Genomic DNA, 27,004 nt, shown 5'->3' with positions numbered 1-27,004 from the left:
TAGCCCCCTGCAGGCTGTGTTCACGCCGCCAGTCCTCTCCCTGCCCTCCGACCGAAGCCCGAGCCTCAGCTCCCAGCCCCGCCCGCCCCGGCGGGGGAGCAGACAAGCCTCTCGGGCTGGTGAGTGCCGGTCGGCCCTGATCCTCTGTGCGGGAATCTCGCCGCTTTGCCCTCCGCACCCCTGTGGCTGTGCTCTCCTCCACAGCTCCGAAGCTTCCCCCCTCCGCCACCTGCAATCTCCGCCCGCAAAGGGGCTTCTACTGTGTGGAGACCTTTCCTCCTTCACAGCTCCCTCCCACTGGTGCAGGTCCTTTCCCTATTCTTTTGTCTCTGTTTATTCTTTTTTCTTTTGCCCTACCCAGGTACGTGGGGGGTTTCTTGCCGTTTGGGAGTTCTGAGGTCTTCTGCCAGCGTTCAGTGGGTGTTCTGTAGGAGTTGTTCCACGTGTAGATGTATTTCTGATGTATCTGTGGGGAGGAAGGTGATCTCTGCGTCTTACTCTTTCGCCATCTTTCCCCCCCCTCTCTCTCAGGACATTTTTTTGAGGGCAGAGGTGCTTTACAGCCCTGAGTCCTTGTGAATGTTAAGTGACTGTTCGCTGCGGGTTTAAAGCCGCCACAAGGCGGCCACAAGGCGGCAGCATTTCTACATTTCCAACTCTGGGTTTTTGGGCAACAGAGCCTTCCTGGAAATCGTGTTAGTAGGCTGCTAGTTAGAGTGGAACGTGCCAGGGCAAACCCCCAAGAGCTTATATCTCCTTACTATTGTTTGTTTTTTAAATTTATTATCAGAGCAAATTTGATTATAATGTTTGTTTTAGGTGTACAGAATCTGATTCATTATATCTATGTATCGATCTATCCATCTTTGGATCCTTTCCTGTGTAGGTTATTACAGAGTGTTGAGTAGACCTTTCTTGGTATTCCATAGGTATTTTGTGATTATATATTTCATTTGTATTAGTACATGTCTGTTAGCCCCCATATCCTAATTCACCCATACCTTACACTTTTCCATTTAGTTAAACATAATTTGGTTTGCTGAATCCATGCGTGCCCTTCTCTTGGAAATAATTTCATGGGTATCAACTTTTAGGTAACACCTATAAGTGATATCATAGGATATCTGTTTTTCGGTTTCTTCCTTACTTCAAATTTGGTGTTTATCTGTAGGTCCTTCTATGATGGTGCAAACGGCACTGTTTCATTCTTTTCCATAGCTAATATTCCATGTGTACGTGGACAACTTATTCGTTGTGCATTTTTCTGCTGATGGACATTTTGGTTTCTTCCAAGTCTTAGCTATGTTAAATGTTGCTGCAGTGCAGGATTGCCAGCCTGTGTCTTTTTGATTCTGGTCTGCTCAGGTGATAGGCGCATCAAAGGGCCTACCAGATCACATGGTAGCTCAATTTTTTACCATTAAACCCACCTCCATTATGTTCTCACTACTGGCTGTTACCAGTTACCCCTCCAGAAGCTAGAGGGTACACAGTTCTCTAAAACCCCTTCAGCATTTATTCTTTGTAGACTTTTTTTTTTTTTGCGCGATACGCGGGCCTCTCACTGTTGTGGCCTCTCCCGTTGCGGAGCACAGGCTCCGGACGTGCAGGCTCAGCGGCCATGGCTCACAGGCCCAGCCGCTCCACGGCATGTGGGATCTTCCCAGACCGGGGCATGAACCCGTGTCCCCTGCATCGGCAGGCAGACTCTCAGCCACTGCGCCACCAGGGAAGCCCTGTCCTTTGTAAACTTTTTGCTGATGATCATTCTGATGGCTGTGAGGTGAACGTTTCTGTAGATTGGATTTGCATGGCTTTATTAATTCCTGATGTTCAGCATTTCTTCATACCCTCTTTTAAAAAAAAAATGAAGAAGGAAAAGACAAACTGTGCTTAAAATATGCCTCTTGATATTGTATTCTTGAAATGTGGACGTCTTTTGAATTTCTTGGTCGATTTACAACCTCAGGATTTGTTTTGAGGGCAGGTGTCATTTACAGGCCTGCAATTATTTTGAATATTAAGTGACTATTAGTGCTGGGATTAAAGCTGCTGTTGTGTGAAACGGCCACAAGGCGGCAGCATTTCTCCTTACCAAATCTGGTTACTAGGGCAACAAAGCCTTAGTGGAAGTCGTGTTCTAGGTTGTAAATTAGAATGGAATGTGCCAGGAAAAAGCCCCTTAAGTTTATGTCTCACTGATTCTTGTTCGTTTTTAATTTAATTTTTATTTTTTATCACAGGAAGTTTGATTACAATGGTTTCTTTGTTCCTTGTGTGTAAGATGTGGTTCTTTTACACATATACATGTCTATTCTTCCTGGGATCCTTTTCCCATGTAGGTTATGACAGGATGTTGAGTAGTCTTCTCTTGGTATTCCGTACGTGTTTGGTGATTATATATTTCACATGTGTTTGTATATCTCTGTTAACCCCAATATCCTAATGTATCCAATCCTCACACCTTTCCATTGGTGAACCATTAGTTTGTTTATTGAATCTTGTGATTGCCTTTCTCTGTGGAAATATCTTCACTGGTATCAATTTTTAGGTAACACCTATAAGTGAGATCATAGGATACGTGTCTTTCGCTTTCTGACTTACTACCAGTTTCGTGATTACCTCCAGACTCATCTACGGTGCTGCAAATGACATTGTGTCATTTTTCTCCTTGGCTAATATTCCATCTCTACATGTACCAGTTCTTCTTTGTCCGCTCATCTGTTGATGGACTTTTTGGTTGCTTCCATGCCTTGGCTATTGTAATACTGCTGCCATGCAGATTTGCCTGCCTGTGTCTTTCCAACTCTGTCTTCTTAGGTTATAGGCCATGGAGTGGGCCTGCTGGATCATATGGTAGCTCAATGTTTACCTGGTAAAGGCACCTCCATTCTCTTCTCATTAGTGGCTCTTAGCAGGTTGCGTCCCACTTAAAGTTGACGGTATGCACTTCTCCCCAACCCCTCAGCATTTTTTGTTTGTAATTTTTTGCTGATGGTTATTCTGAGTGGTGTGAGCTGGTACCTCTTTGTGGTTGGATTTGCATGTGTCTCATAATCCCTTCAAATTGAGCTTTCAGGCATGTCCTTTTCTTCTTCTAACTGTGAGTACAGCTTACCTCTCCAAATTGTTTTCTTGAAGTCTGTGCCACATTTTGAAGTATTTTGGCCATTATCTCCTTCAGGACATTTTGAGGGCAGGTTTCATTTACTGTCCTCCAGTAGTTGTGCATATGAAGTGATCATTAGCACAGGTTTTAAAGTTGCTGTTGCAGGTAACGGCCAGAGGGCGGCAGCATTTCTGCGTTCCCCACTCTGGTAACTAGGGAAACAGACCTTCCTGCCAGTGGTGTTCCTCGGTTCTAAATTAGAGTGGAATGTGTCCGCATAACCCCCCAAAAGCTGATGTCTCCTTACTTATGTTTGTTTTTTAAATTGAATTTATATTTTTTATTGGAGTAATATTCCATTGTGTACATGGACCACTTCTTCTTTGTGCATTCCTCTGTTGATGGACATTTTCATGGCTTCCAAGTGTTGGCTATGGTAAATATTGCTGGAGTGCAGGATTGCCAGCCTGTGTCTTTTTGATTCTCATCCTTTCCGGCGATAGGCCCAGCAGTGGGTATGCTTGAATGAATGGTAGTTCAGTGTTTACCTTTTCAAGACACTTCCATTCTGTTTTCATTAGTGGCTCTTACCACGTCCCAAGGTATGCATTTCTCCACAACCCCTTCAGCATTTATTGTTTGCAGAATTTTTGCTGATGGCCATTCTGATTGGTGTGAGCTGATAGGTTTTTGTAATTTGCATGTCTTTAATAATTCTTAATGTTCAGTATTTTTCCATGCTTTCTAAAATTTCTGTTAAATAAAGAAAAAAAAACTGTGAGTACAATAAACCTCTTGAAATTGTCCTCTTGGAAGGGTGCCCTCTTTTGAATTTTTTGGTCGATTTTGGACCCCAGGATTTTTTTTGAGGGCAGGTGTCATTTACAGGCCTGCAATGAGTGTGAATATTTAGTGACCATTAGCACTGGGTTTAAAGCTGCTGTTGTGGGAAACGGCCACAAGGTGGCAGCATTTCTCCATTCCCAAATTTGGTTACTAGGGCAGCATAGCCTTTCTGGAAGTCCTGTTCCCAGATTGTAAATTAGAATGGAATGTGCCAGGAAAACCCCCCATAAGTTTATATCACATTACGTCTTGTTCGTTGTTTTAATTTTTTTAATCGGGGTAATGATTAGAATATTGTTTGCCTTAGGTGTACACAATCTGGTTGATTTGTACATTGTATATATATATATTCATGTACATATCTTCTTCCCATGTACATTATTACAGAGTGTTCCGTAGACCTCCCTTGCTATATGGTTGGTCTTTTTGATATATGTATTTAATATGTATTTGTATACGTATGGTAACACTAATCTTAATTTATCCATTGCCCCCACCTTTACCTTTAGATAAGCAGTTTGTTTTCTAAGTCTGTGAGTGTCTTTCTCTGTGGAAATACGTTCATTTGTGTCAGTTGGTAGATAACGCCTATAAGTGATATTATAGTATATGTGTTTTGCTTTCCGACTTACCTCATGTTCTGTGATTATCTCTAGGCTCATCTATGGTGCCTCAAAGAGCAGTGTTTCATTGTTTTCCATGGCTAATATTCCATTGTGTACATGGACCACTTCTTTATCCATTCATCTGTTATGGAGATTTTGGTTGCTTCCGTGTCTTGGCTATTGTGAAAATGGCTGCAGTGCAGCTGTGTCTTCTCGACTCTGGTCTTCTCAGGTGAGAGGCTCAGCGGTGGGCCTGCTGAATGGAATGGTGTGAGTTTTTACTTTTCAATGCAGCTCCTTTCTGTTCTCGCTATTGGCTGTTACCACTTTACATCTCACCAGCAGCCAGAGGGTACACAGTTCTCTAAAACCCCTTCGGCATTTATCGTTTGTTCACTTTTTGCTGATGGTAGTCGACTTGCGTGAGTTGTAACCTTTTTGTAGCTAGATTTGCATGAGTCTAATAATTCCTGATGTTGAACTTTTATCCATTTTCCATCTTTTTGAAAAAGAGTAAAACTTACCTCTTCATACTATCTCCTTGAAACATTTGCCTGTTTTGAATTTTTTTGGCCATTCACCAGCTCACGATATTTTTTGAGGGCAGGTGTCCTTTATAGCCCTGAGTCCTTGTGAATGTTAAGTGACCGTCAGCTGTGGGTTTAAAGCCGCTCTTGCGGGAAATGGCCACAAGGCGGCAGCATTTCTACATTTCCAACTCTGGGTTCTTGGCCAACAGAGCTTTCCTGGAAATCGTGTTAGTAGGCTGCAAATTAGCGTGGAATGTGCCAGGGCAAACCCCCAAGAGCTTATATCTCCTTACTTCTTGTTTGTTTTTTAAATTTAATTTTTATTTATTATCAGCAAATTTGATAAAAATGTGTGTGTTCTAGGTGTACAGAATCTGGTTCATTATATCTATGTATCGATCTATTCAACTTTGGACCCTTTCCCGTGTAGGTTATTAGAGTGTTGAGTAGACCTCTATTGGTATCTCATAGGTATTTTGTAATTATATATTTCATATGTATTAGTACATGTCTGTTAACCCCCATATCCGAATTCATACATTCCTTACACCTTTCCATTTTGTTAAACATAATTTGGTTTTCTGAATCCACGCATGTCCTTCTCTTGGAAATAATTTCATGGGTATCAATATTTAGGTAACACCTATAAGTGATGTCATAGGATATCTGTCTTTCGGTTTCTTTCTTGCTTCAAGTTGGGTGATTATCTCTAGATCCTTCTATGGTGTTGCCAACAGCATGGTCTCATGCTTTTCCATGGCTAATATTCCATTGTGTACATGGACCACTTCTTGGTGCATTTTTCTGTTGATGGACATTTTGGTTTCTTCCAATTCTTGGCTATGGTACATGTGGCTGCAGTGCAGGATTGCCAGCCTGTGTCTTTTTGATTCTGGTCTACTCAGGTGATAGGCCCATCAGTGGGCCTACCAGATCACGTGGTAGCTCAATTTTTACCTTTAAACGCACCTCCATTCTGTTCTCACTACTGGCTCTTACCAGGTTACATCCCACCAGCAGCTAGAGGTACGCAGTTCTCTAAAACCCCTTCAGCATTTACACTTTGTAGACTATTTGCTGATGATCATTCTGACGGCTGTGAGGTGAACGTTTTTGTAGATTGGATTTGCATGACTTTATTAATTCCTGATGTTGACCATTTTTCCATGCCCTTTTTTTTAACAAAAAAGGGAAGACAAAATATGTGCAAAATATGCCTCTTGAAATTGTCGTTGTGAAATGTGGACGTCTTTTGAATTTTTTGGTCGATTTACGACACCAGGATTTGTTTCCAGGACAGGTGTCACTTACAGGCCAATAATTGTTTTGAATATCAACTGACCACTAGTGCTGGGTTTAAAGCTGCTGTTGTGTGAGACGGCCACAAGGCGGCAGCAGTTCTCCTTCACCAAATCTGGTTACTAGGGCAACAGAGCCTCAAAGGAAGTCGTGTTCTAGCTTGTAAATTAGAATGGAATGTGCCAGGTAAAAGCCCCTTAAGTTTATGTCTCACTACTTCTTGTTCTTTTTTTAATTCAATTTTTATTTTTTATGACAGCAAGTTTGATTACAGCGTTTTGTTTGTTCTAGGTGTGCAAGATGTGGTCCTTTCACACACATACGTATATCAATTCTTCTTCGGATCCTTTTCCCAGGTAGGTTATGACACGATGTTGAGTAGTCTTCTCTTGCTATTCTGTAGGTCTTTGGTGATTATATATTTCACCTGTGTTTGTATATCTCTGTTAACCCCAATATCCTAATGTATCCAATCCTCACACCTTTCCATTGGTGAACCATAACTTTGTTTAATGAATCTGTGATTGCCTTTCTCTGTGGAAATATCTTCACTGGTATCAATTTTTAGGTAACACCTATAAGTGAGATCATAGGATACGTGTCTTTCGCTTTCTGACTTACTACTACCAGTTTCGTGATTACCTCTAGACTCATCTACGGTGCTGCAAATGACATTGTGTCATTTTTCTCCTTGGCTAATATTCCATCTCTACATGTACCAGTTCTTCTTTGTCCACTCATGTGTTGATGGACTTTTGGTTGCTTCCATGCCTTGGCTATTGTAATACTGCTGCCATGCAGATTTGCCTGCCTGTGTCTTTCCAACTCTGTCTTCTTAGGTTATAGGCCATGGAGTGGGCATGCTGGATCATATGGTAGCTCAATGTTTACCTGGTAAAGGCACCTCCATGTTGTTCTCATTAGTGGCTCTTACCAGGTTACGTCCCACTTAAAGTTGACGGTATGCACTTCTCCACAAACGCTTCAGCAGTTATTGTTTGTAGTTTTGTGGCTGATGGTTATTCTGAGTGGTGTGAGCTGATACCTCTTTGTGGTTGGATTTGCATGCGTCTCATAATCCCTTGAAATTGAGCTTTCAGGCATGTCCTTTTCTTCTTCAAACTGTGAGTACAGCTTACCTCTTCATTGTTTTCTTGAAGTCTGTGGCACATTTTGAAATATTTGGCCATTACCTCCCTCAAGACATTTTGAGGGCAGGTTTCATTTGCAGCCCTCCAGTAGCTGTGCATATGAAGTGACCATTAGCAGAGGATTTAAAGCTGCTGTTGCAGGTAACGGCCAGACGACAGCAGCATTTCTGTGTTCCCCACTGTGGTAACTAGGGAAACAGACCTTCCTGCCAGTGGTGTTCCTCGGTTCTAAATTAGAGTGGAATGTGCCCGGATAAACCCCCAAAAGCTGATGTCTCCTTACTTATGTTTGTTTTTTAAACTGAATTTATATTTTTTATTGGAGTAATATTCCATTCTGTACATGAACCACATCTTCTTTGTGCATTCCCCTGTTGATGGACATTTTCATGGCTTCCAAGTGTTGGCTATGGAAAATATTGCTGGAGTGCAGGATTGCCAGCCTGTGTTTTTTTGATTCTCATCCTCTCAGGTGATAGGCCCAGCAGTGGGTGTGCTTGATTGAATGGTAGCTCAATGTTTACCTTTTCAAGGCATCTCCGTTGTGTTTTCATTAGTGGCTCTTGCCACGTCCCACTTAGAACCGAGGGTACTCATTTCTCCACAACCCCTTCAGCATTTATTGTTTGCAGAAGTTTTGCTGATGGCCATTCTGACTGTTGTGAGCTGATAGGTTTTTGTAATTTGGATTTGCATGGCTTTAATAATTCCTAATGTTCAGCATTTTTCCATGCCTTTTTTAATTTCTGTTAAGCAAAAACAGAAAGAAACTGTGAGTACAATAAACCTCTTGAAATTGTCCTCTTGGAAGGGTGCCTCTATTGAATTTTTTGGTCGATTTTCGACGCCAGGATTTTTTTTGAGGGCAGGTGTCATTTACAGGCCTGCAATGAGTGTGAATATTTAGTGACCATTAGCACTGGGTTTAAAGCTGCTGTTGTGGGAAACGGCCACAAGGCGGCAGCATTTCTCCATTCCCAAATCTGGTTACTAGGGCAGCACAGCCTTTCTGGAAGTCCTGTTCCCAGGTTGTAAATTAGAATGGAAAAAGCCCCTGAAGTTTATGTCTCATTACCTCTTGTGCGTTGTTTTAATTTTATTAATCAGGGTAATGATTAGAATATTGTTTGTCCTAGGTGTACACAGTCTGGTTCATTATATATTCATGTACATATCCTCTTCCCATGTAAATGATTGCAGAGTGTTCTATAGACCTCCCTTGTTATATGGTGGGTGTGTTTGATATATGTATTTGTACACGTATGGTAACCCTAATCTTAATTTATCCATTCCCCCCAACTTTCCTTTTAGATAAGCATAGTTTGTTTTCTAAGTCTGTGAGTGTCTTTCTCTGTGGAAATACGTTCATTTGTGTCAGTCGGTAGATAACACCTATAAGTGATATCATAGGATATGTCTTTTGCTTTCCGACTTACCTCATGTTCTGTGATTATCTCTAGGCTCATCTATGGTTCCTCAAAGAGCAGCGTTTCATTGTTTTCCATGGCTAATATTCTATTGTGTACATGGACCACTTCTTTTTTATCCATTCATCTGTTGATGGTCATTTTGGTTGCTTCCATGTCTTAGCTAGTGTAATACGGCTGCAGTGAACATATTTCCAAAGAGAAAGATACTCATAGACTTAGAAAACATACTGTGGTTATCTAAAAGGAAAGGTGGAAGGAATGGTTAAATTAAGATTACGTTTACCAGGCTTCCCTGTTGGCGCAGTGGTTGGTGGTCGGCCTGCCGATGCGGGGGACAAGAGTTCGTGCCCCGGTCCGGGAGGGTGCCGCGTGCCGTGGAGCGTTTGGGCCCGTGGGCCATGGCCGCTGGGTCTGCGTCTCCAGAGCCTGTGCTCCGTAGCGAGGGAGGCCACAGCAGTGAGAGGCCCACGTACTGCAAAAAAAAAAAAAAAAAAAGATTACGTTTACCATACGTATACAAATACATATATCAAAAAGATCGACCATTTAGCAAGTGTGGTCTACTAAACACTCTAATAATTTAAATGGGAAGAGGATCTGTACATGAATATATAATGTACAAAAAAACCAGATTGTGTACACCTAGAACAAACAATACTGTAATCATTACCCCATTTAAAAAAACTACAACAACGCACAAGAACTCACGAGACATAAACTTATGGGGGGGTTTCCTGACACATTCCTTTCTAATATACAACCTACGAACACAACTTCCAGAAAGGCTCTGCTGCCCTAGTAATCGGATTTGGGAATGGAGAAATGCTGCCGCCTTGTGGCCGTTTCCCACAACAGCAGCTTTAAAACCCAGTGGCAATGGTCACTAAATATTCACACTCATTGCAGGCCTGTAAGAGACACCTGCCGTCTAAAAAAAATCCTGGGGTCGAAAATTGACCAAAAAATTAAGAGGGCAACCTCTCAAGAAGACAATTTCAAGAGGTATATTTTACTCACAGTTTTTTTAACAAAAAAGAAAAAGGCGTGGGAAAAGGCTGAACATTAGGAATTATTAAAGACATGCAAATCTAAATTACAAAAACCTATCGGCTCACACCAGTCAGAATGGCCATCAGCAAAACTTCTGCAAACAATAAATGCTGAAGGGGTTGTGGAGAAATGCATACCCTCGGTTCAAAGTGGGACGTGGTAAGAGCCACTAATGAAAACACAATGGAGGTGCCTTGAAAAGATAAACATTGAGCTGTCATTCAATCAAGCACACCCACTGCTGGGCCCATCGCCTTAGGAGATGAGAATAAAAAAGACACAGGCTGGCAGTCCTGCACTCCAGCAGTATTTACCATAGCAACACTTAGAAGCAACGAAAACATCGATAAACAGATGAATTCACAAAGAAGAAGTGGTCCATGTACTCTGGAATATTACTTCAATAAAAATATAAATTCAATTTAAAAAACAAACATAAGTAAGGAGACATCAGCTTTTGGGGGTTTATCCGGACACATTCCACTCTAAGTTATAACCAAGGAACACCACTGGCAGGAAGGTCTGTTTCCCTAGTTACCAGAGTGGGGAATGTAAAAATGCTGCCGCCCTCTGGCCGTTACCTGCAACAGCAGCTTTAAAACCTGTGCTAATGGTCACTTCATATGCACAGCTACTGGAGGGCTGTAAATGAAACCTGACCCCAAAATGTCTTGAGGGAGGTAATGGCCAAAATATTTCAAAATGTGGCACAGACTTCAAGAAAACAACTTGGAGAGGTAAGATGTACTCACAGTTTAAAAAAAAAAAGGACATGCCTTAAAGCTCAATTTCAAAGACTTATTAGACGCATACAAATCCAACCACAAAAAGGTATCAGCTCAAACCGGTCAGAATAAACATCAGCAAAAAGCCAGAAACAATAAATGCTGAAGCGCTTGTGGAGAAGTGCATACCCTCAATTTTAAGTGAGACGTAATCTGGTAAGATACACTAATGAGAACAGAATGGAGGTGCCTTTACAAGGTAAACATTGAGCTACGATGTGATCCAGCACGCCCACTCCTGGGCCTATAACCTAAGACGACAGAGTTGGAAAGACACAGGCAGGCAAATCTGCATGGCAGCAGTATTACAATAGCCAAGGCATGGAAGCAACCAAAAAGTCCATCAACACATGAGTGGACAAAGAAGAACTGGTACATGTAGAGATGGAATATTAGCCAAGGAGAAAAATGACACAATGCCACTTGCAGCACCGTAGATGAGTCTGGAGGTAATCACACAACTGGTAGTAAGTCAGAGAGTGAAAGACACGTGTCCTATGATCTCACTTATAGGTGTTACCTAAAAATTGATACCAGTGAAGATATTTCCACAGAGAAAGGCAATCACAGATTCATTAAACAAACTAATGGTTCACCAATGGAAAGGTGTGAGGATTGGATACTTTAGGATATTGGGGTTAACAGAGATATACAAACACAGGTGAAATATATAATCACCAAAGACCTACAGAATAGCAAGAGAAGACTACTCAACATCGTGTCATAACCTACCTGGGAAAAGGATCCGAAGAAGAATTGATATACGTATGTGTGTGAAAGGACCACATCTTGCACACCTAGAACAAACAAAACGCTGTAATCAAACTTGCTGTCATAAAAAATAAAATTAGGCTTCCCTGGTGGCGCAGTGGTTGAGAGTTCGCCTGCCGATGCAGGGGACACGGGTTCGTGCCCCGGCACGGGAGGATCCCACATGCCGCGGAGCGGCTGGGCCTGTGAGCCATGCCGCTGAGCCTGCGCGTCCGGCGCCTGTGCTCTGCAACGGGAGAGGCCACAACAGTGAGAGGCCCACGTACTGCCAAAAAAATAATAAAAAAAATAAAAATTAAGAGTCTTTTTCCTGGCACATTCCATTCTAATTTACAACCTAGAACACGAGTTCCACTAAGGCTCTGTTGCCCTAGTAACCAGTTTTGGTAAAGAACTGCTGCCGCCTTGTGGCCGTTTCACACAACAGCAGCTTTAAACCCAGCGCTAATGGTCACTTAATATTCAAAATAATCGCCAGCCTGTAAATGACACCTGCCCTGAAAAACCTTCTGGGGTCGTAAATCGACCAGAAAATTCAAAAGACGTCACATTTCCAGAAGACATTTTCACGAGGCATAGTTTAAGCACATTTCATCTCCTTTTTCTTGTTGTTTAACAAAAAGGGCGTGGAAAAATGCTCAGCATCAGGAATTAATAAAGTCATGCAAATCCAATCTACAAAAACGTTCACCTCACAGCCGTCAGAATGATCATCAGCAAATAGTCTACAAAGTGTAAATGCTGAAGGGATTTTAGAGAACTGCGTACCTCTAGCTGCTGGTGGGATGTAACCTGGTAAGAGCCAGTAGTGAGAACAGAATGGAGGTGCGTTTAAAGGTAAAAATTGAGCTACCATGTGATCTGGTAGGCCCACTGATGGGCCTATCACCTGAGTAGACCAGAATCAAAAACACACAGGCTGGCAATCCTGCACTTCAGCCACATGTACCATAGCTAAGACTTGGAAAAAACCTAGATATCCATCAACAGAAAAATGCACCAAGAAGCGGTCCATGTACACAATGGAATATTAGCCATGGAAAAGCATGAAACCATGCTGTTGGCAACACCATAGAAGGATCTAGAGATAATCACCCAACTTGAAGTAAGAAAGAAACCGAAAGACAGATATCCTGTGATATCACTTATAGGTGTTACCTAAAAATTGATGCCCATGAAATTATTTCCAAGAGAAGGACACGCATGGATTCAGAAAACCAAATTATGTTTAACCAAATTATGTTTAACCAAATGGAAAGGTGTAAGAAATGTATGAATTAGGATATGGGGGTTAACAGACATGTACTAATACATATGAAATATATAATCACAAAATACCTATGGAATACCGAGAGGTCTACTCAACACTCTGTAATAACCTACGCAGAATAGATCGATACATAGATATAATGAACCAGATTCTGTACACCTAGAACACACACAACATTTTTATCAAATTTGCCCTGATAATAAATAAAAATTAAATTTAAAAAACAAACAAGAAGTAAGGAGATATAAGCTCTTGGGGGTTTGCCCTGGCACATTCCACGCTAATTTGCAGCCTACTAACACGATTTCCAGGAAAGCTCTGTTGGCCAAAAACCCAGAGTTGGAAATGTAGAAATGCTGCCGCCTTGTGGCCGTTTCCCGCAAGAGCGGCTTTAAACCCACAGCTGACGGTCACTTAACATTCACAAGGACTCAGGGCTGTAAAGGACACCTGCCCTCAAAAAATGTCCTGAGGTAGGGAATAGCCAAAAATCTCAACACACAGCAAATTTTTCAAGAAGATCCTAAGAAGGGGTAAGTTTTACTCACTCTTAAAAAAAAAAGAAAAGGAAAATGCATAAAAGCTCAACACCAGGAATTATTAAACTCATGCAAATCTAACCTACAAAAAGGTTTCAAATCACACAAGTCAACTACCATCAGCAAAAATTCTACAAACAATAAATGCTGAAGGGGTTTTAGAGAACTGTGTACCCTCTCGCTGCTGGTGAGATGTAAAGTGGTAAGAGCCAATAATGAGAACAGAAAGGAGCTGCGTTTAAAAGTAAAAATTGAGCTACCATTCGATCCAGCAGGCCCACCGCTGGGCCCCTCACCTGAGAAGACCAGAATCAAGAAGACACAGGCTGCAACAGCTGCACTGCAGCCATATCGTCAATAGCCAAGACATGGAAGCAACTAAAATGTCCATCAACAGATGAATGGATAAAGAAGTGGTTCATGTACACAATGGAATATTAGCCATGAAAAACAATGAAACACTGCTCTTTGAGGCACCATAGATGAGTCTAGAGATAATCACAGAACGTGAGGTAAGCCAGAAAGGAAAAGACACATATCCTATGATATCACTTATAGGTGTTATCCAACAGCCGACACAAATGAAAATATTTCCACAGAGAAAGACACTCACAGACTTAGAAAACAAACTATGGTTATCTAAAAGTAAAGGTGGGAGGAATGGATAAATTAAGATTAGGTTTACCATATGTATACAAATACATATTAAATACATATATTAAAAAGACCGACCATATACAAGAGAGGTCTGTGGAACACTCTGTAATAATGTACATGGGAAGAGGATCTGTACATGAATAGATATATATAATGTACAAATGAACCAGATTGTGTACACCTAGAACAGACAATATTGTAATCATTACCGTGATTAAAAAAAATTAAATTAGGGCTTCCCTGGTGGCGCAGTGGTTGAGAGTCCGCCTGCCGATGCAGGGGACGCAGGTTCGTGCCCTGGTCCGGGAAGATCCCACATGCCGCGGAGCGGCTGGGCCCGTGAGCCATGGCCACTGAGCCTGCGCGTCCAGGGCCTGTGCTCCGCAACGGGAGAGGCCACAACAGTGAGAGGCCCGCGTACCGCAAAAAAAAAAAAAAAAAAAAAAAAAATAGAACAGACAACAAGTAATGAGACATAAACTTATGGAGGTTTTTCCTGGCACATTCATTTCTAATTTACCACCTAGGAACATGACTTCCAGAAAGGCTGTGCTGCCCTAGTAACCAGATTTGGGAATGGAGAAATGCTGCCTCCTTGTGGCCGTTTCCCACAACAGCAGCTTTAAACCCAGTGCTAATGGTCACTTAATATTCATAATTGTTGCATGGCTTGTAAATGACACCTACCCTCAAAAAATGTCCTGGCGTATGTAATGGCCAGAAAAATTCAAAACAGCAAAAATTTTTCAAGAAAATAATTTGAAGACGTAAGTTTTACTCACTCTTTTTTTTTTAAATAAAAGTACATGGATAAAAGCTCAATATCAGGAATTACTGGTCACATGCAAATCCAAACTACCGAAAGGCATCACCACCCAGCATTCAAAATGCCATCAGCAAATGTCTACAAGCAATAAATGCTGAAGGATTTGTGGAGAAATGCATACCCACTCTATGCTGTTGGTTGGATATAAACTGGTGACAGCTAATAATGAGAACAGAATGAAGCTGCGTTTAAAAGGTAAAAATTGAGCCATCATGATCTGGCTGATCCACTAATGGGCCTATAACCTGAGAAGACCAGAATCGGAAAAACACAGCCAGGCAAACATGCACTGTAGCCGTATTTACAATAGCCAAGACATGGAAGGAAACAAAATGTCTGTCAACAGATAATGGGCAAAGAAGTGGTACATGTACCCACTGGAATATTAGCCTTGGAAGAAAATGAACAATGCTGTTTTCATGACTACAGGTGAGCCCAGAAATGATCATATTACGTTAAGTAAGTCAAAAGGGTATGACAAATATACTATGATACCATTTATCAATGTTATCCTAAGATTGCTACCAATGAACATATTTCCACAGAAAAAGACACTCACAGACTCATAAAACAAACTAATGGTTAACCAAAATGAAAGGTAGGAGGATGGATGAATTAGGATTATGGGGTTAGCATACTAATGTATCTTATTTGTATATAAACATATAAAATATATAAACTATATAATCACTAATACACATGAAATATATAATCACCAAACACCTACCAAATACCAGGGGAGGTGTACTCAACACTGTAATAACCTACATGGTAACAGGATCCGAAGATGAACAGATATATGTATGAATAATTGACCAGATTCTGTACACCCAATCACAACAGTCTAATCAAATTTACTCTGATAAAAAATATAAATTAAATTAAAAAAACAAACATAAGTAAGGAGACATAAGCTTTTGGGGATTTGTCCTGGAACATTCCACTCTAATTTGCAACCTATGAACACGACTTACAGGAAGGCTGTGCTGCCCTAGTAACAAGATTTGGGAATGGAGAAATGCTGCCACCTTGTGGCCAATTCCCGCAACGGTAGCTTTAATCTCAGTGCTAATAGTCACTTCATATTCACAAGGACTGCAGGGCTTTAAATGACACCTGCCCTCAAAAAATGTCCTGCGGTCAGGAATGGACATTAATATGCAAAACACGGCAAACTCTCGAGAAGACCATTTCAAGAGGTAAATTTGCTCACACTGGTTATTTTTTCAAAAGGACATGAAAAAATGTTCAACATCAAGAATTATTAGAGACATGCAAATTTAACCTACAAAAAGGTATCACCTCACACTAGTCTGAATGGCCATCAGAAAAAAATGTCTGCGGACAATAAATGCTGAATGCTCTTCCGAGAATGGGTACCTTCCTATGCTGCTGCTGGGATGTAAACTGGTAACAGCCACTAATCAGAACAGAATGAAGGTGCCTTTAAAAGTTAAAAATTGAGCTACCATATGATTCTGCCAAACCACTAATGGGCCTATAACCCGAGAACACCAGAATTCAGCAAGACACAGGCACTCAAATGTGCACTGCAGTGATATTTACTATAGCCAGACATGGATGCAACCAAAATGTCCACGTACAGATGAATGGACAAAGAAGTGGTACACATACACAATGGAATATTAGCCGTGGAAAAGAGGAAACAATGTCCTTTGCAGCACCACAGATGAGCCTAGAGATAATCATACTATGTAAAGTAAGTCAGAAAGAGAAAGACAAATATCCAATGATATCATTTACTGGTGTTATCTAAAAACTGATACCCATGAACATATTTCCACAGAGAAAGACCCATACGGACTTAGAAAAAAGGTGAAAGGAATGGAAAAGTTAGGATGTTGGGGTTAATATACATTTAATAATACATATAAAATATATAATGAAGAAGGACCTACTGCATGCCAAGGGAGGTCTACTCAACACTCTGTAATGACCAACATGGGAAAGAATGTAAGCCTGATTAGATATATGTATATGTGTGAATGAACCAGATTCTGTACACATAGAACAAACACAACATTGTAATCAAATTTACTCTGATAAGAAATAAAAATTCAATTAAACAAGAAGGTATGTGACACAAGCTTTTGGGTATTTGTCCTGTCACTTTACACTCTAATTTACAACCTAGCAAGAGGAGTTCCACTAAGGCTCTCTTTGCCCTATCAATCAAGTTGAGTATGAAGAAATTCCACTGCCTTGTTGCCATTCCCTGCAACGGCAACTTCAAAACCAATGCTTATGGGTAGATAATATTCATATGGACTGTAGGGCTGTAGATGACACCCACAATCAGGAAATGTCCAGGGGTAGGTAAGCAAAAAAAAAAAAAAAATTCAAAATAAACAGACTTTTAAGATCCTATTTCCATAGGTAAATTTTACACTGCTTAAAAGAAAAGCACTTGAAAAGATGCTCTAATTCCTGTATTATTAGTGGCCTGGAAATCAAAAGTACAAGGAGGGATCACTTCACGTGAGTCAGAATAGCCATCATCGAAAAAATGCTTGAGAGGTTGTAGAAAAAAGGGAACCCTCCTATGCTGCTGTTGGGATCTAAGGTGGTAACAGCCACTATAAATAACAGTATGGAGGTGGCTTTACAAGGTAAAATTAGAGCTACCATATGATCCAGCAGTCCCACTCCCAGGTGTATAACAAGAGGAAAACAGAATTGGAAAACACACATGCGCCCATATATGCACCACAGCACAATTTACAATGTCTAAGACATGGAAGCAACCAAAATATCCATTGGCAGATGGATGGATAAAGAAGTGGTACATGTTCACAGTGAAATATTACTCAGAAATGAAAAAGAATGAAAGAATGCCATTTGCAGCATCATAGATGGACCTAGAGATACATTCTAAGTGAAGTAAGTCAGAAAGGGAAAGTCAAATATTATATGATACCACTTATAGGTGAAAATAAAATTTGGTACCAATGAACTAATTTACAAGAGAGAAACAAGAACCTTCCTGGTTGTCCAATGGTTAAGAATCCGAGCTTCAACTGCAGGGGGCGTGGGTTCGATCCCTGGTGTTGGGAGAATTAATATCACGCATGCCTTTCAGTGCAGCCAAAAAAATAAAATAAAAGAGAGAGAAACAGACTCACAGACTTAGAAAACAAACTTATGATTACCCAATGAGAAAGGTGAGGGGAAGGATAAATCAAGAGGTTGGGAAAAACATTTACACACTAATACATGTAAAATAGATAATCAACAAGGACCTACTGTATAACAAAGGGACGTCTACTCAACACTCTCTAATAACCTATATGGGAAAAGAATCTGAAGATGAATAGACATATGAATATACGTAACTGAACAAGGTCTGTACGCCTACCACAAACACAAAATATTTTAAATCAACTTTACTCCAATAAAAAAGAAAAATTAAATTTTAAAAAAACAAGAAGTAACAAAACACAAGATTTTGGGTGTCTGTTCTGGCAAAGTCCACACTAACTTACAATCCAGGAGCCCATCTTCCACAGTGGCTCTGGTTACCCCAGTAACCAGAGAGGGGCATGAAGGAAACCCTGCCGCTTGTGCCCATTCCCACAACAGCAACTTTAAAACATATGCTTATGGGCACTTAATAGTCACAAGGTCTGCCAGGATGTAAATGACACCTGCCCTTTACAAATGTCCTGTGGTAGTTATCGAACAGAAACTCAAAAGAGTCAGACTTTCAAAAAGCCAATGTCAACTGTAACTTTTTCTCACAGTATTTAAGAAAAACACATGCAAAGATGCTCAGCATCCCGAATTATGAGACATGTGCAAATCAAAACTACAACAAGGTATCACCTCGTACAGTTAGAATGGCCATCATCAAAAAGTCTACAAAACATAAATGCTGGAGAGGACATGGAGAAAAGGGAACCCTCCTATGCTGTTGGTGGGATGTAATCTGGTAACAGCCACTATAAAGCACAGTATGGAGATGCCTTTAAAATTAAAAATAGAGCTACCATATCATCCGGAAGTCCTGCTTCTGGGCGTACATCTGCAGAAAAGCAGAATTTGAAAAGACAAATGCACCCAAAGCCCAACATGCACTGCAGCACTATTTACAGTAGCCAAGACATGGAGGCAACCAAAATGTCCATCAACAGATGAATGGATGATGAATAAGGGGCCCATGTACACAATCAAATATTACTCAGAAATGAAAAAGCATGACCATCTCTAAGTCCATTCCTGTTGCTGCAAATGGCGTTATTTCATTCTAAGTGAAGTAAGTCAGATAGACAAATATCATATGACATCACTTATAGTGGAGTCTGAAAAATGATAGAAATGAACAAATTTATAAAACAGAAACAAACCAACAGACTTCAGATATCTTTTAGAGAGAAAAAATTTAAAATCTGTTACCAATCATTAAATGTCAACCTGAAAAAATTAAGCAATAAATAACATTGTAAAGGTATTAATTCTCTTCAAATTAACCTATACCAGGCATTAGCAAACCCAACCTGGAGATCACATCCAGCTTATCACCTTCTTTTGTAAATTAAATTTAATGAATGACCCACAAAAAAACCTCACAATGAGACGTCACATCACACCTCTCAACGTGGCTATTATTCCAAAGTCTACAAATACGAAATGTTGTTCATGAAATGGAGAGAAGGGAATCCTAGTACACTGTTAGTGGGATTGTAAACTGGTAAACCCACTATGAAAACAATATGGAGGTCTTGAAAAAAGGTAAAAATAGAACTATCATATTAGCCAACAATTCCACTGCTTCGTATATGTCCAAAAAAAATGAAGACACCAATTTGACAAGATACATGCATCCCAATGTTCATAGCAGCATTATTTACAATTGCCAACATATGGAAGCAAACTAAGTGTCCATCAACAGATGAGTGGATAAAGAAGATGTGGTATCTATACACAATAGACTATTACTCAGCCATTAAAAAGGATCAAATTCTGCCACTTGCAACAACGTGGATAGGTCTAGAATATTTATACCTACTTAAATAAGTTAGAGAAAGACAAATAATCTATGTTCTAACTTCTCTGTGGAATCTAAATGCAAGAAAGGAATGTATATAACAAAATAGAAATAGACTCACAGAGAACAAATTAGTGGTTACTAGTGGGGCGAGTGAAGGGGGGAGGGAAAGACAGTAGTTTGTTTCTCTAAATCCAATACCCCTATGTATGAAATAAACAAACAAGGATATATAGTACAACACGGAAATATAGCCATTATTTTGTAATCACTTTAGTGGAGCATGATCTATAAAAATATTAAATCCATATGTTGTACCACTGAGACTAATGTAATACTGTAAATCAACGATGCTTCAATTTAATCCATAGCGTGGCTGAATGGATTAAAGAAAGTTCAATTATATACTGTGTACAAGAGATTCATGTTAACTTTAAATCCATATATAGCATAAAATTGAATGACCGGAAAAAAGATACTCCATGAAAATGATACTTGCCTGACTAGTCTATTATCAGGCAAAAAGACTTGAATCAAACCTCTCAAAGGAAAGAAGGTTATCATATAATGATAAAGGGATTAATTCATTAAGGAATTATGACAATTATAAATATGTATGTATCCAGCATTTGAGCCTCTCGATATATACATAAAATATTAACCCACATGAAGGGGAAAATGTGCAGAAATAAAATAATGGTAAGAAACATCAATACCCAACTTTCAACACTGTATAGATCATCCAGACAGAATATCAATCAGGAAACACTGAACTTGAACACACACTTGATATCAAATGAACCTAACAGACATATACAGTACATTCCACTCAACAGCAGCAAAATTTCCATTCTTCTTAAGTACACATAGAACATTTCCTAGGGTAGATCCTATGTTAAGCCACAAAACAAGTCTTCAAAATTCCAATAATATTGAAATCATATCAAGGATCATTTCCAACAACAGTGGTATGAAATTGAAATTCAATATTAAAAAGAATAATTGAAAATTCAAGAACACTTAGAAATTGCACAATAAGCTCCCGAATAGCCAATGCATACAGGAATAAATCAAGAGAAATTTTAAAAAAAGTCTTAAAGTAAACAAAATAGGGAACACAAAGTACCTAAATTTATGGAATATAGGAAAAACAATGTAATTCAAAGAGTTATGTTTACAGTAATAAATGCATATATTTAAAAAACATTCTTGAGGGGATCAAGATGATAGAGTAGGAAGATACTGAGCTCCCCTCCTGCCATGGACACACCCAAATTACAACAACTTCCACGGAAATTATCTCTGAGAATGACCTGGAGACTAGCAGGGAAGTTTTTCCACAACTAAAGATATAAGGAAGGAGAAACCACAAGGCAGGTAGGAGGACTGGAAACACAGTCTACTTGGAACCCACACCTAGAGCACAGTGACCCACAGCTGGAAGATATCACAATTGCATGGGTCTTCCACATGGAGGGAAGGGTCTGAGCCCTGCAACAGGCTGCTCAGCCCAGGGTTCCTGCACTGGAAGAAAAGAACACAGCAGGTCTGGATTTGAAAACCTGCAGGGCTTACTTTCAGGAAAGCTGGAGGCTAAAGAAAACTGAGACTTTGCTCTCATAGGACACACACAAATCTCACACGTTCTCAGTCCCTGTGCAGGGCCAGTAGTGTGAAAGACACCTGGGTCAGACCCACTTGCTATTCTCGGAGAGCTTCTTGGAAAGGCAAGAGGCAGCTGGGACTCCCGCTAGGAACTGAGACATTGGCAAGCAACATTTTAGAGTCTTCTCTGGAACTGATTAGAATCAGGGGCCTGCCCTATTTACCACCATGTCCATAGCACTCCTGCACCACAAGGCCTCACAACCAGACACACTGGGGACCTACCCTGTCCGCCTGTGCACCTGGAGCACCACACAGCCACCCATAATGGAGGACTGCCTTGGCTACCAGCACACCCACGGCAGTCACATACTGCAGGGCCTTACAGCCATTTAGGCCAGGGTTCAATACCGCCTACCACCTTGTCCACGGTAGTTGGCTCTGCCATAAGAGAAAGGTGTGTGCAGCCCACACAGGGGACATCCCTGGAGCATGTGGCTCTGCTGGCCAGAGGACAGCGTGCTGCTGGGACCTATCAGTCGTCTCCTATATAAGGCCACTTCTCTGAGACCCAGGAATGTAACAACATGAACCTAATGAATAGAAATGTGCAGAGAATTAGGAAACATAACGAAATAGAGGAATAAGTTACAAATGAAGTAACAAGACACGACATCAGAAAAAGAACTGAATAAAATAGGGTTAAGCATTCTACCCAATAAAAAAAGTGTTCACAGTAATGATTATAAAGATGCTCACCCAAGTCAGGAGAAGAATGCATGGACATAGTGAGAATTTCAACAAAGAGTAACAAAATGTCAAAAAGAACCAAACAGCTGAAAAATACAGTAAATGAGATTAAAACACACACACACACGAGGGAAGCAACATTATATTATATGATACAGAAGAACAGATCAGTGAAATGGAAAACAGAGTAGTGAAAATCACCCAAGCTGAATAGCATGAAGAAAAAACAATTAAGACTATAGGTACAGGGACCTCTGAGACAACATCAAGAATATTAACATGAGCATTACAGGGGTCCCAGAACGAGGAGAAGAGAGAAACGGGCAGAGAACTTATTAGACGATATAGTAACTGATATCTTTCATAATTTGGGGAAGGAAACACACGTCCAGCTCCAGGAAACACAGAGACCCAAACAAGATGAAGACAAACAGGTTCACACGAAGACATATTATAAAGCTCCAAAAGTTTAAGGTAAAGAGGGATCATAGAGAGGGGGAAGATGGCGGAAGAGTTAGACGCGGAGATCACCTTCCTCCCCACAGATACATCAGAAATACATCTACATGTGGAACAACTCCTACACAACACCTACTGAACGCTGGCAGAAGACCTCAGACCTCCCAAAAGACAAGAAACTCCCCACGTACCTGGGTAGGGCAAAAGAAAAAAGAATAAACAGAGACAAAAGAATAGGGACGGGACCTGCACCAGTGGGAGGGAGCCGTGAGGGACGAAAGGTTTCCACACACTAGGAAACCCCTTCGCGGGCGGAGACTGCGGGTGGTGGAGGGGGAAGCTTCGGAGCTGTGGCGGAGAGTGCAGCCACAGGGGTGCAGAGGGCAAAGCGGGGAGATTCCCGCACAGAGGATCGGTGCCGACTGGCACTCACCAGCCCAAGAGGCTTGTATGCTCCCCCGCCGGGGCGGGCGGGGCTGCGAGCTGAGGCTCGGGCTTCGGTCGGAGCGCAGGGAGAGGACTGGGGTTGGCGGCGTGAACACAGCCTGCAGGGGGTTAGTGCGCCACGGCTGGCCGGGAGGGAGTCCGGGGAAAAGTCTGGAGCTGCCGAAGAGGCAAGAGACTTTTTCTTCCCTCTTTGTTTCCTGGTGCGCGAGGAGAGGGGATTAAGAGCGCTGCTTAAAGGAGATCCAGAGACGGGCCCGGGCCGCGGCTATCAGCGCAGACCCCAGAGACGGGCATGAGACGCTAAGGCTGCTGCTGCCGCCACCAAGAAGCCTGTGTGCGAGCACAGGTCACTATCCACACCCCCTTTCTGGGGAGCCTGTGCAGCCCACCACTGTCAGGGTCCTGGGATCCAGGGACAACTTCCCTGGAAGAATGCACGGCGTGCCTCACGCTGGTGCAATGTCACACCGGCCTCTGCCGCTGCAGGCCTGCCCCGCACTCCGTACCCCTCCCTCCCCCCCACCTGAGTGAGCTGGAGCCCCCGAATCAGCGGCTCATTTAACCCCGTCCTGTCTGAGCGAAGAACAGACGCCCTCCGGTGACCTACATGCAGAGGTGGGGCCAAATCCAAAGCTGAACCCTGGGAGCTGTGCGAACAAAGAAGAGAAAGGGAAATCTCTCCCAGAAGCCTCAGGAGTAGTGGATTAAATCTCCACAATCAACTTGTTGTACCCTGCATCTGTGGAATGCCTGAATAGACAACGAATCATCCCAAATTGAGGAGGTGGACTTTGAGAGCAAGATTTATTATTTTTTCCCCTTTACCACTTTTTTGAGTCTGTACGTGTATGCTTCTGTGTGAGATTTTGTCTGTATAGCTTTCCTTTCACTATTTGTCCTAGGGTTCTATCTGTCCTATTTTTTTTTAACTTAAAAAATCTTTTTCTTAATAATTATGTTTTTATTTTAATAACTTTTAAAAATTTTACCTTACATTATTTTATTTTCTTTTATCCCTCTTCTTTCTCTCTCTCTCTCTGTCCCTTTTATTCTGAGCCATGTGGATGAAAGGCTCTTGGTGCTGCAGACAGGAGTCAGTGCTGTGCCTCTGAGGTGGGAGAGCCAACTTCAGGACACTGGTCCACAAGAGACCTCCCAGCTCCATGTAATATAAAACGGCAAAAATCTCCCAGAGATCTCCATCTCAACACCAACACCCAGCTTCACTCAACGACCAGCAAGCTACAGTGCTGGACACCCTATACCAAACAACTAGCAACACAGGAACACAACCCCACCCATTAGCAGAGAGGCTGCCTAAAATCATAATAAGTCCACAGACACCACAAAACACACCACCAGACATGGACCTGCCCACCAGAAAGACAAGATCCAGCCTCATCCACCAGAACACAGGCACTAGTCCCCTCCACCAGAAAGCCTACACAACCCACTGAACTAACTTTAGCCACTGGGGACAGACACCAAAAACAATGGGAAATACGAACCTGCAGCCTGCAAAAAGGAGACCCCAAGCACAGTAAGATAAGCAAAATGAGAAGACAGAAAAACACACAGCAGATGAAGGAGCAAGAAAAAACCCCACCAGACCTAACAAATGAAGAGGAAATAGGCAGTCTACCTGAAAAAGAATTCAGAATAATGATAGTAAAGATGATCCAAAATCTTGGAAATAGAATAGAGAAAGTGCAAGAAACGTTTAACAAGGACCTAGAAGAACTAAAGAGGAAACAAGCAACGATAAACAACACAATAAATGAAATTAAAAATACTCTAGAAGGGATCAATAGCAGAATAACTGAGGCAGAAGAATGGATAAGTGACCTGGAAGATAAAGTAGTGGAAGTAACTACTGCAGAGCAGAATAAAGAGAAAAGAATGAAAAGAACTGAGGACAGTCTCAGAGACCTCTGGGACAACATTAAACGCACCAACATTCGAATTATAGGGGTTCCAGAAGAAGAAGAGAAAAAGAAGGGGACCAAGAAAATATTTGAAGAGATTATAGTTGAAAACTTCACTAATATGGGAAAGGAAATAGTTAATCAAGTCCAGGAAGCACAGAGAGTCCCATACAGGATAAAACCAAGGAGAAGCACACCAAGACACATATTAATCAAACTGTTAAAAATTAAATACAAAGAAAACATATTAAAAACAGCAAGGGAAAAACAACAAATAACACACAAGGGGATCCCCATAAGGTTAACAGCTGATCTTTCAGCAGAAACTCTGCAAGCCAGAAGGGAGTGGCAGGACATATTTAAAGTGATGAAGGAGAAAAACCTACAAGCAAGATTACTCTACCCAGCAAGGATCTCATTCAGATTTGATGGAGAAAGTAAAACCTTTACAGACAAGCAAAAGCTGAGAGAGTTCAGCACAACAAAACCAGGTTTACAACAAATGCTAAAGGAACTTCTCTAGGCAAGAAACACAAGAGAAGGAAAAGACCTACAATAACAAACCCAAAACAATTAAGAAACTGGGAATAGGAACATACGTATCGATAATTACCTTAAATGTAAATGGATTAAATGATCCCACCAAAAGACACAGACTGGCTGAATGGATACAAAAACAAGACCCATATATATGCTGTCTACAAGAGACCCACTTCAGACCTAGGGACACATACAGACTGAAAGTAAGAGGATGGAAAATGATATTCCATGCAAATGGAAACCAAAAGAAAGCTGGAGTAGCAATTCTCATATCATACAAAATAGACTTTAAAATAAAGACTATTATAAGAAACAAGGACACTACATAATGATCAAGGGATCGATCCAAGAAGAAGATATAACAATTTTAAATATTTATGCACCCAACATAGGAGCACCTCAATACATAAGGCAAATACTAACAGCCATAAAAGGGGAAATTGACAGTAACACATTCATAGTAGGGGACTTTAACATCCCGCTTTCACCAATGGACAGATCATCCAAGATGAAAATAAATAAGGAAACACAAGCTTTAAATGATACATTAAACAAGATGGACTTAATTGATATTTATAGGACATTCCATCCAAAAACAATAGAATACACACTTTTCTCAAGTGCTCATGGAACATTCTCCAGGATAGATCATATCTTGGGTCACAAATCAAGCCTTGGTAAATTTAAGAAAACTGAAATTGTATCAAGTATCTTTTCCGACCACAAAGCTATGAGACTAGATATCAATTACAGGAAAAGATCTGTAAAAAATACAAACACCTGGAGGCTAAACAATACACTACAATAACGAAGTGATCACTGAAGAAATAAAAGAGGAAATCAAAAAATACATAGAAACAAATGACAATGGAGACACGATGACCCAAAACCTATGGGATGCAGAAAAAGCAATTCTAAGAGGGAAGTTTATAGCAATACAATCCTACCTTAAGAAACAGGAAACATCTCGAATAAACAACCTAAACTTGCACCTAAAGCAATTAGAGAAAGAAGAACGAAAAAACCCCAAAGTTAGCAGAAGGAAAGAAATCATAAAGATCAGATCAGAAATAAATGAAAAAGTACTGAAGGAAACGATAGAAAAGATCAATAAAACTAAAAGCTGGTTCTTTGAGAAGATAAACAAAATTGATAAACCATTAGCCAGACTCATCAAGAAAAAAAGGGAGAAGACTCAAATCAATAGAATTAGAAATGAAAAAGGGGAAGTAACAACTGACACTGCAGAAATACAAAAGATCATGAGAGATTACTACAAGCAACTCTATGCCAATAAAATGGACAACCTGGAAGAAATGGACAAATTCGTAGAAGTGCACAACCTGCCAAGACTGAATCAGGAAGAAACAGAAAATATGAACAGACCAATCACAAGCACTGAAAT

The 27,004-nt window shown here is 40.9% G+C and overlaps 1 long non-coding RNA gene across 3 annotated transcripts in view; it reads right to left on the bottom strand.

Moving 5' to 3' along the window:
• Positions 1 to 510: 510 nt before the first annotated feature.
• Positions 511 to 27,004, bottom strand: part of LOC132595694 (uncharacterized) — an 87,666-nt gene continuing 61,172 nt past the window's right edge. For all 3 annotated transcript variants that reach the window (XR_009561828.1, XR_009561829.1, XR_009561830.1), the window contains 5 exons: positions 11,538 to 11,602; positions 9,254 to 9,442; positions 8,977 to 9,144; positions 8,065 to 8,286; positions 511 to 3,862 (listed from right to left, as the gene is read on the bottom strand). This is a non-coding gene — a long non-coding RNA (uncharacterized lncRNA). The remainder of the gene's footprint in view (positions 3,863 to 8,064; positions 8,287 to 8,976; positions 9,145 to 9,253; positions 9,443 to 11,537; positions 11,603 to 27,004) is intronic.

The sequence above is a fragment of the Globicephala melas genome, unplaced genomic scaffold (genome assembly GCF_963455315.2).
Source record: "Globicephala melas unplaced genomic scaffold, mGloMel1.2 SCAFFOLD_469, whole genome shotgun sequence".
NCBI lineage: Eukaryota > Metazoa > Chordata > Mammalia > Artiodactyla > Delphinidae > Globicephala > Globicephala melas.
This window is presented reverse-complemented; position numbering and strand designations above follow the sequence as displayed.